Raw genomic sequence first — 12,871 nt, 5'->3', positions numbered from 1 at the left:
AAAAACCACCAGAACACTTAATACCCCACATTTCACTGTGCACTTGTGAACAGATAAATGAGTTTTATGATGTTAATTGCTTCAAACACAGAGACTCGACATATGCTGTGATACTGCGGACATTTGTAAGTGATAAGTGTCACGGATGGGAGGAGTGGGACTTCCTGGCTGCTCTGCGGCTGTGGAGCTGATGGTAGCCCCCAGCGGACACTCCGCCGTACTTTGGTCACCGTGGCGCTAACACCGGCAGTGGGAGCCATTAAGAGGCTCCTGTAAAGTGGCCAAGGGGCCCGGGCGCCCTGGCTCCGCAGTTCCGGCTACTTATGCGGCATCGCAGGCATCCCATAATCCTCAGCATATGGCCGCCGAGTGTCGACAGGCATGAAATTACATCAAGGGCATTTTTTGATAACTGTCGATATGCTCTCAAAGACGGTCAGCCTTATTGACGCCAAAGTCAAAGGATGGTGTGTGTGTGTCTGTATATGTATATGCATGTGTGTGTGTTGAAGAGGGAGGGGGTAGTCTGGGTGTGATGAGGGTCCTGCAATGTCAGACAGATGCCAGTGAGAACTGATCCAGAGGGAGCCTGCTCTTTATTGATATGAGTAAATTGATATTGATAAGGATTTGGATTGCTATGGATTGTGTTAAGCAGCGGTATAATAGAGAGGTCCTCAAAAAGGATTGCGGTCAGAGAGACTTTATTAGAAGAGTGAGACTCCTCTGAAGTTTGGTCATTTCAATAAGGTGGAAATTTATGGGATTTTTTTCCCCTGTCATTTAAAAAAATAAATAAATCAACGTATCAGACCCTAACATCCATTTTCTTCATGAGTCATAACAGTCTGTTAACTGTTTTATTTTTGACTTCTTTTATATTTTTTTTACAGTTTTGTTTGCTCTAGTGGCCTTTATTTGAAAGTAGTTTGACAGTAAGGAGGGTAATGAGAGAGGGGGAAGACATGCAGCAAATGTCGCCAGACCTAGAATCGAACCTGTGACCACCGCCACGAGGACTATGGCCTCAATACATGGGTTGTGCTTTACCCCTGCACCACCACAACACCCCTATTTTGGCCTTTTTAATGCAGTTTACAGAAAAAAAGAAAAAAGAAGACCATTTAAAAAACTTTAGGGAACTACAGATTTACACTTTTACAGAGAGAAGGACTAAACTGAAAGTTTAAATGTGAGTTTCTTCCAGTAAGGAACAGGCCATGTAAACCTCAGGGTCACATGACATCACAGGCCTTCAGTCTGAGCCATATGCATATATCCAATATTAGCATACTCTACTGCCACCTAGTGATAAGAGAGCATTTCATTACACCCAAGCTCATGGATTATTATGTCCCACCATGTGGCACCTAATACAGCATTTGGAGTCAGAATGTTTTGAAAGTAGCATATTTATGTCAAAATGGAAACCCTAATTATGGAGTGAATCAACAAAATGATCACAAAAGAGGGATCTAAATTAATGCAATTTAAAAGCTATATAGACATTTGTATTTATGACCAAATTATGCAACATAGAGTCAATAGCCAATAGCCATAATGCCAGAGGCATTATGTAAAATAGAGGTAATGTAAATGTCCTGAAAACTGATTCCCTTGGGAAAAGATATGCTTCTTCAAACCAGACCTACAGAGAGCAGCCACACTTAGCTCGAGTTTAATCTCGTTTTCAGCTGAGTAATCGAGAACATTTCAACCTCTGATAGTCATACTACTCTAGACTCCTGTTACAATTTCTCTCATAAAATAGTGTAGACTGAAAAACAGGCGTAATGTGTTGAAAATGTTTTATTTGTTTTACTCGATGTGCTCCCATCAGCAAACGGGAGGTCAGAAAATGTAAAGATGTTATTTTTCTCCTCTTGTTAGAAGCAGCAAAACTAAAAACTCCCTCCATTTTTGTTTTGTAAACACTTCAACCAACAACCTATAAAAAAAAAATCTGAGGGGTACTGATACTCATTTTGATTCATAAATTATATGAAAATGACACTATTCAGGAATCTACAGTACATTTTTTCTGTTTAATGTTTTTTAGACTTAGGGGAAAAAAAACCCTGAAATGGTTAAAATCATAAACAGTAGATCATGTCAAAAACAGTCTTTGTGCACTGCTAAAATTGATTTAATTCCAGCCTGAAGGGTTTTAATGTAGCATCATTTATTAAACAAATTAATCATAATGAAAAAGTTAGTGGAAAACATCCCTCAACCTGCCATCAGAATATCTAGTTATGTACAAAACACGGTAAATAACTTAAGGTTGGTATTGTCAGTTTAAACATATATACTATATGTTTCCACAATAATAATACAAGTACAAATGTGAAGGTTTGCAATTATTGTTCCATTTTCTAGACTGAGAATGGAGGCAACAATATAAACAAAGTAAAAAGTTTGGCAGATTTTTTCGATGTGACTGTTGAAAGAAACGTTAATCTTGTTTATTTTTTTTTTATTTATAGACAACATCTAATGACGGATGTCTCCATGCATTTTAAATAAGTTTAGAAAAAGTCAGATAAAAGTTTGAAACCAACTTGCGTGTGAGACTCAATTTTTAATTTTGCGTTGGATTCATGACGACGTTTTATCAAGAAACGATAGCGGCGTATTAGTTTTGTTAGAAATGAAGACGATCAGATTTGTGCATCAACGTCTCAGAAGTTATGCCGTAACTACACAAAAAGACAACTCCCAACCCATTTCAATGAAAAAGAGGTTATTAAACTAAAGCAAAATCACAAAATCACTTTGAATGAACAGACAACACAGACACACAATCAGTGTGCAGAAGAGGCACTCGCGTCCTACGGGGGTCAGACGTGTTTGGTGAATGAGCAGCGGCTACGTCACTGGAGCAGGACGCCTCATTATTTGTGAATGAGCTCCTTCCTGTTCTGCCATGCTGAAGCACTTTAAGCCGCCAACTGGAAATAAATATATGTTTGTTCTCTCCCTGCGGTTCAGCCGTAGAAAACAAAACAAGTTTGTCAACTTGAGATTTCTAGAATGGAATCTTGTTTCAAGCTTTTTTTTTTTTACTGGGAGATAAAATTGTGGAAAATGTGACATATTTCTAGCAGACAGTAACTTGTGATAGCACTTTAGCTCTGGAATTTCTTTGCATTATACAACAAACTTAAGACGATTTTACTGGAAATTTATGTCATAAACTAACAGAAAGTAATACATGATTTGAAACTTAAAGCAAAAGAATAGATGAATATTATTTTACAAATAAAATTCAGGAAAATGTGGCGCACACACTTGTATTTAGCCACCAATGCTTCGCTACAATATTTTATAGAAACAGTTATCTTCAGTTAAAGAAGGAGCAAAGTCTATTTAAAAAATAAATAAATAAATCCATCAGACTTTATGGAGGGCAAAACTAAAGACGTTTCCAACTCTTGGCAATTCGATTTAGGTCTAGGCTTTGACTAGGTCGCTACACTTCATGAACCAACCTGTGGCTCCAGAGGCACAAGTTTCTCTTTAGACCTTCTGCCTCAGTTTTAGAAATTAATAGAAAAACAAATTCAGGTTTTAACTATTTTTCAGTTTTTACATGGAGTAATTATATTTAATTTCTTCAGCAGTATTACCAGTCATTTTTATTATGATCTATTTGCCTTATTAGAATGGGAACTATGTACAAATATCAGCATTGGTTATAAGAAAATGTTGCCATCATCTTTTAGAAAAGGTTTCATGTTTTTGGGGGTTTTTTTGCATTTTAAAACTGAAAAACAGAAATAAAAAAAGTTCTTTAAAAAGTGATTTTCTATTGTAGATGCTCATTAAAAAATTAATACTAAAACTATCTAATATTTCCAGCTCTAAACCAGTTTGCTAACCACAATATTTTAATCTACCTTTATATTACCTCCAACCAGTTTCCTCCTTCTGGATGCAGTGTATGATGCAGCCACCACCGTGTTTCGCCATGGGGATTGTGTATTCAGGTTGACGTCTAGTAGATATTCTGCAGCACCTCCAAAGCTACACATCTGTGTTCTATAAGCTTTCCATATTTGGATGATGAAGCTTTGTGAGAGAATTTTAGTAAAACAAATTTGTGAATTTTCTACAAGCTTCTAAGGCTTTCAAAGCACAGCTGGGTTAAAATGTACATTACTGAACTTTATGAACTTTTCATGGGACTGGTTTTAGTCTACAGAACCGAACACAGAGAAGCGACATTCAGTTTCTATGCGTCACAAATCTGGAACAAACGTCCAGAAAACTGCAAAACTGCTAAATAACCAAGTTCCTTTAACTAAAAACCCACCTGTTTAGAGTTGCTTTTGATTAATAACTGGAGCATTGATGAATATATTTGATGTATATTTTCCTGATGATGGCATGTGACAAGATGTAACCTTTATTGCTTATTTATTTAACAGTTGGTCACCGTTGTGCTTTTATGATATTAAGTACTTTGAACTGCCTTGTTACTAAAATGCGCTATACAAATAAATTTTCATATCAATTGTTTGAATTTGATTTAATTTATAGTTACAAGAGTAAATGGGGCAAAAAAGAACTTTTCAGATTTTTACAAACAACCTGAAGGAGCTACACATAAAGGCAGCCTTCTTGGGTTTGACTCTTAACCTGCATACCTTTGCTGCATGTCTTCCTTCCTCTTCTCAAAACTCTCAAAGGCCACCAGTGCAAAAAGATCGAAGGAAAAGACACAGTCTTGATTGTAAAAATAAATTAAAAGGATTAAAAGGAAGAAAAAAAAATATCAGAAAAAAAAAGCAGTCATGGGTAGTAACACTTTTACAAATGCATCAGATGGTACTCATTTTAAAAGTTGTGTGCCTCACCATTTCTGGGCCCAATCAGTTTCTGTTTCCAGTGAGACGGATCCCTGTTACACTGCTGGCACTCAGCTTTACATATTTCACATCCCATCCTCATTCATTCATTCATTCATTCATTCATTCATTCATTCATTCATTCATCCTTCCCATTCTCTCCCTCACACACACTCTTTCACTTTTCCTTACCAAACACACATGCGCTCAGACTCTCTCCCTCTCACACACTCATACACACACACAGCCTGTACTTTACAGATATCAGCTGTTATCCCCGTCTAGCATCAGTCCCCAGGCACTATGCTAACAGCCTCCTCTACAAGCCAATTTACAAGGATTCTGGTCATGTTTACATTAGCCCTCTCTCAGTGCATGAAAAGAGCAGGGCCGCGCCGCGGAATAGAAATGAGCAAATATGAATAATTCAATCTTCCTCCTGGCCATTAACACGTCTCCCTTGAATAAAGTGATAATAGGTTATCATCTGTGAAATGGAAATTTCATAACAGAGAGCGCGCGGAGAGCGTCTCCGGTTACACCAGAGGAAATTAATTTCACAGCACATCTGCTCCACAAAGCCCCGGCCCTCCAACGCTAAGTATGAGAAAATGTAGTCGTTCGGCTCCGCTAGCTTTCTAATTAGATTAGCACGCTTATTTGAAGGCAGGAATCTTTAGTCTAGTCAAAGGAATTAGTGTTCCCCATTATGGATACCTAATATTTATAATAATGAAACGACTGTGCCAATTAGAGAAGGATAAAAATGTATTACTTTACCTTATTATATCAGCCAGATGGGCTCAGTGAGCGGCTCGCGCTGAGCCGTAGTCTGGCCTTGTGCAAATACATGACAGTCGTCTGCGTGGCCGGGATGTTCGGCCCAGAAGAAGCTGAAGGTTTTAGGACAAAACTAAAGTTTTTTTTTTTTCCCTGTCTTTTCTGAAAAAGGTAAATTCAGCCGAAACAAGTCAATCTTTAAATTGAAAAACTTGCAGCGCGCGGATAAGGTGGTGACAACGGTGTAAACAGTTATGATTTCGATGGCGATCTTGATAAAGCAGTGAGGGAGTAAAATCTCTGAAGCAATAAAAGGATTTCTCCCCTTAACTTACCTTCCCCCTCCCCATCCCCTTTCAACTATTTCCATCATTTTTTTTTGTTTGTTTGTTTTGTTTGGTTCCGTTGTTTACTGGTGGACAGCTGTAAATGATAAGAGATTGAGGGCCAGTATCTGAAATGGGGATCAGCAATCCCTCTGGTGCGTAGCTATGAGACTCAAAGCAGCAGAGTTTAAACCCTGCTGAGTCTGGAGGAAGAGTAGTAGGGGAGGTGGGAGGGGAGGGAGGAAGGGAGGGAGAGGAAGAGGAGGAGGCCGACTTGGACATGATGGCTGTTGGTTTTCCCCTCCAAGGGCTGGCATTTGGGAAAACCAGTATTCCCAGTAATTACAGCTACAGTGGGTAAATGGAGAACCTCCTGGTCATTTTGCATCAGCTGGACAGGCTTAGTTGCCAAACATGGAGCGTAGAGATGTACCAGGAAGTCTGCTGCCCCCCCCCACACACACACCCACAATCGGTGGAGTTTCCATTGCAAATGCGTACAAACCGACAACTTCACAATTGCAGTGTTTCCATTAAGTGATTACGTTTGTGCAGTGGCGCAACTACATATTATTCAGGTGGATGCAAAAACATAGATCGGCGCCCCCCCCGCCCCCCGAGGGAAAGAACGTCAGTTTGAAGGAGCGACGCTCACTTGTTCCCCCCTCCCCCTGAGGCGACGATACGTGAAAGGTAAAACTCGCTACATTTGCCTCGTTATGTGCACGAGGTCAAAGAGCGTAAGGCGCGCTGAAGTGTATGGGAGAACATCATCGGCGCGCCGCCCCCTCCAGACGGGGTTTTGGCGCCCCCTCTGGTGCTGCGCCCCTATGCGTTGCATACCCTGCATACCCACTTTTTGCGCCACTGCGTTTGTGCAATATCATTAACAAATGTAGCAGAGACGGATACAGACACAAGAGATTAATATGTCATCATTCGCCATTAGACAAGTTGTAAGAGTCATATCGAGACATTGGAAGCTACTTATGGGGCGTTTTTGAGAAATTGTGAAGAAAGCTTTGGATTCAACACTTTCTAATAAACTCAACTTTTGATGAACTGTGTGATGCTGTTAGACCTCTGGTGGAGCCAGCAGCAGATTGTTCAATGATGCCAGAGCCTACAAAGAAGCGTTCTGCTACTGTATGCAAACTGGACTTCTGCGATGCGAGAAAAAAAAGTGCTTCCATTGGTTCCATTGAAGTTTTGCGAAACACACCAATTGCAACAAGCACCTGATTCTAGTGCAAAAATGTTTTATTGGAAAACAGGAGTTTGTTTTTTTTCAAAATTGGTGTTTCCATCTTTCCAGAAACAATGCATCAATACCCTGTATGATAACAGTCCAGCATTATTCAAGCAATCCAAGCCTGAATAACTGAAGAGAAAAGGAAAAAAATCTAATAAAACAATATTCGAAATTATACTTCGTGTATTATAATAATCAAAACTGAACATCTCTAATTGCCGCATTTCTCGCCAGAACCTTTTTGACAGTTCTAAGAAAGACACTGCAGGACAGAAGTTTTCATCCTCCTTTTGTCAACTTCTAAAATGATGATCTAGAGCTCCTTGACATAAAGGATCAAGTTAAGAATAAATAGTTTCATCACCATGAAGAAAACTCTACATCTATGAGGCGGTTCTCATATACTTTCAGGACATCCACCTTAGTTTGTGACCTACCTAAGCTTAAATTATTTTCCCAGACAGGTTATTATGGTAATGCCATGTTAATGTTTTCAGCTCTCAGCATGCGGTGTTTATTTTCTTTTTCATTCGATACAGCCCAATCAGTTTGAGGCTTAGAAAAAGCTAAACAAAACGTGGCGTGTTAGTAGCCTGCTTTCTTATGTTTTTCCTTCTTCAAAATGAATCAAATCCCACAGCAGTTACACCACTGATGTTTCAGACATCGCCCTGCCAAGAAGGGGAACATTTGCTTTAGATGTGCATGGCTGACATCTCAATTGATGCCAACAGCTGGATATGATGCATTTTGAGTAGAAATCTGTCGACGAATTCCCTCCCCCTGTCATAGATAACAGAAAATATTTCTCAAGAGGATGGAATTCAAGGCCCAGTTAAGTCTGGCCTTATTTTGGAATATAAAAGTTTTACATATTTGCATGGGGAGGAAAAACAAAGAGACATTTTTGGCATTTGTGTTTAAACTGCTCTGGCATTAGAAGAAATGTGACTTTTCTAGAGAAGTAAAAGCACAATGTGACAAATAGAGACTTTAGTGCATTTACCACAATATCCTTAACCACAATATTCAACCCTTTATGACCCAAGTTTCCATTAGTCACTTGGATATTTTTACTTATTGTAATTGTACACAGTTCTTTAAATGTCATGTGAGTAAATATATTTGCCTATTTATCCATAACAACCAGAACTTTCAATATCTAGCAAGTTATTTTCACAGTCTACGTCTATTAAAGGAGCGCGCCCCAGATTAATTTCACTTCCTGCTATGCCAGGGGTGTAATTACCATAATAACCCGATATTGGCTGAAAGCGCAACGTCTCCCCTCTAAGAAACCGTTGGAAGTTTTCAGATAGCACAAATTGTGGCAGAATGACGGTTCTGCAAATTTAGCTGGATCATCAGCGCTCCTATCAGTCTGGAAGGTTAATATCTAATTGTCCAGGCAAAAGTGCTGCTAGAACTTTTCCACATTTTGCTACACTACAACTGTAAACCACATCATATTTTGTTGGGATTTTTTGCATTAGGTACATAAAGCACTATTCAATTACTGTAAAATGGAGCATTTACGGCTTGCCTAAAACCACGTAGAAGATACAAACATGTATCTTTAGTAAACATGCAAAACTCTATAGAACCAGAGAATTAACACAGCAAATCACTGAACCCAGCATCGCCACAGTGAAACATGGCTGTGGCAGTATAAAGCAGGTCAGAGTAGGTGGGAAGATGGATGGAGCTCAATACAGAATAATCCTGAAAGAAAATCATATGTTGTAAAACACAGGAATGGGGCAGAGGTGTAAAACCAACTGAGAATATTGGAAATTATTTGTGCCATCTTGAGCTATTTTGAAAAAAATAAAAAAATTAAAAAAAAAAAAAAAAAAATATATATATATATATATATATATATATATATATATATATATATAATAATTAGCTAGCTGTGCATAAAATGCTACAAAACCACCCAAAAAAACACCACCTTCCAGCTATATACGAAGCTACTGACACAAATGCAAGAAGCACTTTTGAAATTTTTAATTGTCTTAAACATTTGAAAATATATATATATTTTTTACTTTATAATAAAAAGTAGCACTTATTTGTATCAGAATATTACAATACAGTGGACCCCGATCACGAATTCAGGATTACCGAATTGTCCTATTTGCAGATTTTTCTGTTGAATGCAACTCCAAATTATTTGTGGAAAATCTGCATATTTAGCGGATTGTTATATAGAAGACATCTAAAATTGTTTTTTTTTTTTAAAACAAAATTGGATGCTGAAATGCTTGGGCCCAATGCTACATGATACACACAACAATCAATCCAGGAGCTCCATTTAGCTTCCTGGACACCGATTGCCTGGAACGGTTTAAGACCGTTTCCACTTCACACATTAATGCATGTTAACCTATATTTGGTGTTTAAGTATTTTTAGGACTGGTCTCTACATTGAAGTTTGTGGGTGTAATGATGACACAAACTGCAAAAAGGAGGTATGAGTGCTTTATGAAATAATTTTTTCCCCTCTTGCCTGGACCTGCAAACCTCTGCCGTGACATCCAGCCGCCCCTTTTTCTGTCAGCATCCCTTCTGCGGTGTTCGGAACCTGTACACCTGAAACTCCTCATACCTCGGACCCACTAAACCCGACCTCCCCAAGGTTAGAACCCAGGCGGCTGACACGTTGTTTTCAATCTTCTTTCACAGATTAGGGCATTTGTTGTATAAGACACAGAATTACAGCCGCAGTGTCCTAAAAGATGTAGCCCAATCCACCGCTCTTAATTTTGCAATTCCATCACCTGCAAAGCCCGGCTCCTCCATCAAAACCATTAATGGCAATGTAGCCTGGAGCATTATCAACAATGACAGGTAAATATTTAGACTGTGTCATTGGAGCAAACAGGCCATACAAGGTCAAATGGCTGCATTAGGCTATTAAAGCTTAGCTATATTGGTCTTAAAGTGTCAGCAGGAATAATGTACACAGCCAGGAAAGGTTTCTGTGTAAACTTGTGCGACTTCAGAGTGAAGACTCAAAGACTTGCCTTCTTGATGATTTCTGAGATAAAGCAGCATTTAGAATTTTAAGATAAAGAAAAAAAAGTTGTTTTTCTTATGTGGCACCACTTTATATCATTTCCTGTTTCTAAAACAGTCACAGCATCAGGGGACCAAACAACTGCATCGCAGAGAAAAAAAAAAGGTCAAAGGAACCTATTTGCTGCTCAAGAAATCATCACATCTTCAACAACAACCACTTTTCAAATATGTCATTTATCACACAATCAGTCATACAGAAGCAATGCTGCCAGAAAAGAAAAAAAAAAATCATAATTGAAGTTTTTATCTTTTCCATTATTTCTTCCCACAACCTCTGTCAACAAAATCAAAATGCCTTTTTGAGTCCCGTAAGAAAGAAAGTGCAGCTGTGGGCCTAAACGCGGTGGCCTTCGAGATAGGCTGGGCTGGATAAGAAGAAAGAGAGTTCTTTGCTTTTGTGTCAACAAGAGACTTCATGGCTTTAAAGTAATAAATCATAAAAAAAAACTACTCTGTTCCTAAACATTTATAGATAAGGAAGGTTGGAATCAAATCAATTTAGTTTTCTGTACATAAGGTCCCAGTGTGGCCTGCAAACAGCTTGAGTATCAAAACCATCTCGACATGAAGCCACTGTAAATGCATTAGTGTGAGGGAAGTCCACACCAAAAATAAGAAAAAAAGAAATCTACGGTTTGACAGAAATCATACGGGATCAAAGTTCTGTGTAATAAAACCAAAAGACAAGCGCCTGAATTTCTTTGAAAATGAGATTGCAACATCTCGTCAGTGCAATAAAAAAAAAAAATCCTTTGCAATAACTTTTAAACGAAGAAGAAAAATTGATGCTCTGTAAAAACTTCTCATTTTGTTCATTTTTTTGAGTAAATCAGCAGCATTTTCTTTTTAAAGAAATTAATTACATGAGATCATGACAGGTAACTAGTTTCTCCTGAAGCATAATGAAGTTGTGCAGGACATTCCACAAGGAATGAGCAAAACATGCAGCCGATATAAAAAAGTCCCAGACACCAGAAGATGACACGGGTTGGATCGGGACATCCAGACTTTGTAATCAAAGGTTTCTCAAACTATGTCCTTTCCTAAGATGATAAATAAATTTTAAACTCCGTCACACCAAGCGTTTTACCATCATGTGACCAAAATGACTGCATTTATACATTCAAAGCAAGAAGAAAAACGTATTCAATTTCTATGACTTCTGGGAGGCTTTTCCAAAACAAGGGCAGCTGCAGCTTGAATAGTTTGACCGATCGCTCTGAACTCAACCAGAAACCCTGTTTATGGCACTGTCTGTGAATCCGCAATGAAATTAATGCCTCAAAAGTTGACATGCGGCTTGACTCGGCCCTCGCTCGGCGACAGGGCCATCCATCACGGAGTTAAGTGTCAGCGTTAAATTATCCCCCGCTATTATGACAGCAACATTACTCATCAGGATTAGGGCTAGCCAAACAGAGGCCCCTCAGCTGCAGCCATCTCCTGCCTCGTATCGATCGCTGTTCCCTCCATTACCAACACGGAGGCTATCTGCATGACACCGGCACACTGTGCATGTTGATGATGCTCTTGTCTGCTTACCGGGACTCGACTCGTATCACGAGCCAGAGAGGGAAGAGAGAGAGAGAGAAAGAGGGGAGCAAAACTCGGGAGAGAAGAAGAGATAAAGGGGGAGACTGTACGCAGAAACTCTCCAGAGACTCGAGGCGTAATGAAGTGCTGGATGGGTTTAATACAAGGAACGGAAAAAGGGGTGGAGGGGGGTGGTAGGGTGGCCGCTGCCGTAGTCAAAGCGCTGTTAATATCTCCTCTGTTTCTTAAGCAAATCAAGTTATCTCCTGCTGCCCGGGTTTCGATAAGGAGCGGATGAGGTCCGCTGAGAAATGCATGATTTAGATGCTGTTTTAAGTGAATATCCAGATAGCTAAAACACACAAAACTGTACGATCTGAATCTACTTGCATGTCTTTTTTTTTTTTTTTTAACTCGACAGAGCGTGCACTCAGCCTCAAGAAGGGAGATATAGCTGCGGCGGTGTCTACACAAATCCCTCATTTCTATGCCCTTGCCTTCCAATGCCTCAAATGTGCCACAAGACATTACTTAAATAATGCCTGAAGGTGCAAACGCCACCGACGCTGTCCCCGTCCGTTCAATTTGAAACGCATCAAATCCTCTCTAATTCCACATCTCAAGCTTTTAAATTGCCCTGTGCTCTGAAACGTAACAAAGGCTTCAACTTTGTTTCAAGACTTTCCCCTCCACCCCCCTTTTTATTTTCTATTAATGTCAACTTTGTGTTACTCAGGCAGGGGAGAGCCAGGACGGGGGAATAAGGCCATTTTCTTTTTGTTGTAGCCGTCCCGAGCGTGGTCGTGCTGGAGCATCCGAAGAGAAAGCAGACCTGGGGTTTTGCAATGCGGGCCAATTTTAGAAGGTGAAAGCCGATCTCTACAGGGACCTGCATGTGGCATATGTCTTTCAGACGGAGGAATCTCTCTGGATGTTCCTCTTTAGCTGGGATAACGGTGGAGTGCATGGACAGAATAAGAGCTGTGCTCATTTTAAAAACTTGAGCACAACAGATGAGCTCTGGAACTTATTTTGAGGCCTTAAAC

The sequence above is a fragment of the Poecilia reticulata genome, chromosome 16 (assembly GCF_904066995.2).
Source record: "Poecilia reticulata chromosome 16, P_reticulata-male-v2, whole genome shotgun sequence".
In the NCBI taxonomy this organism is placed as follows: domain Eukaryota; kingdom Metazoa; phylum Chordata; class Actinopteri; order Cyprinodontiformes; family Poeciliidae; genus Poecilia; species Poecilia reticulata.
The sequence above is the reverse complement of the archived record's forward strand: the minus strand, read 5'-3'. Positions refer to the sequence as shown.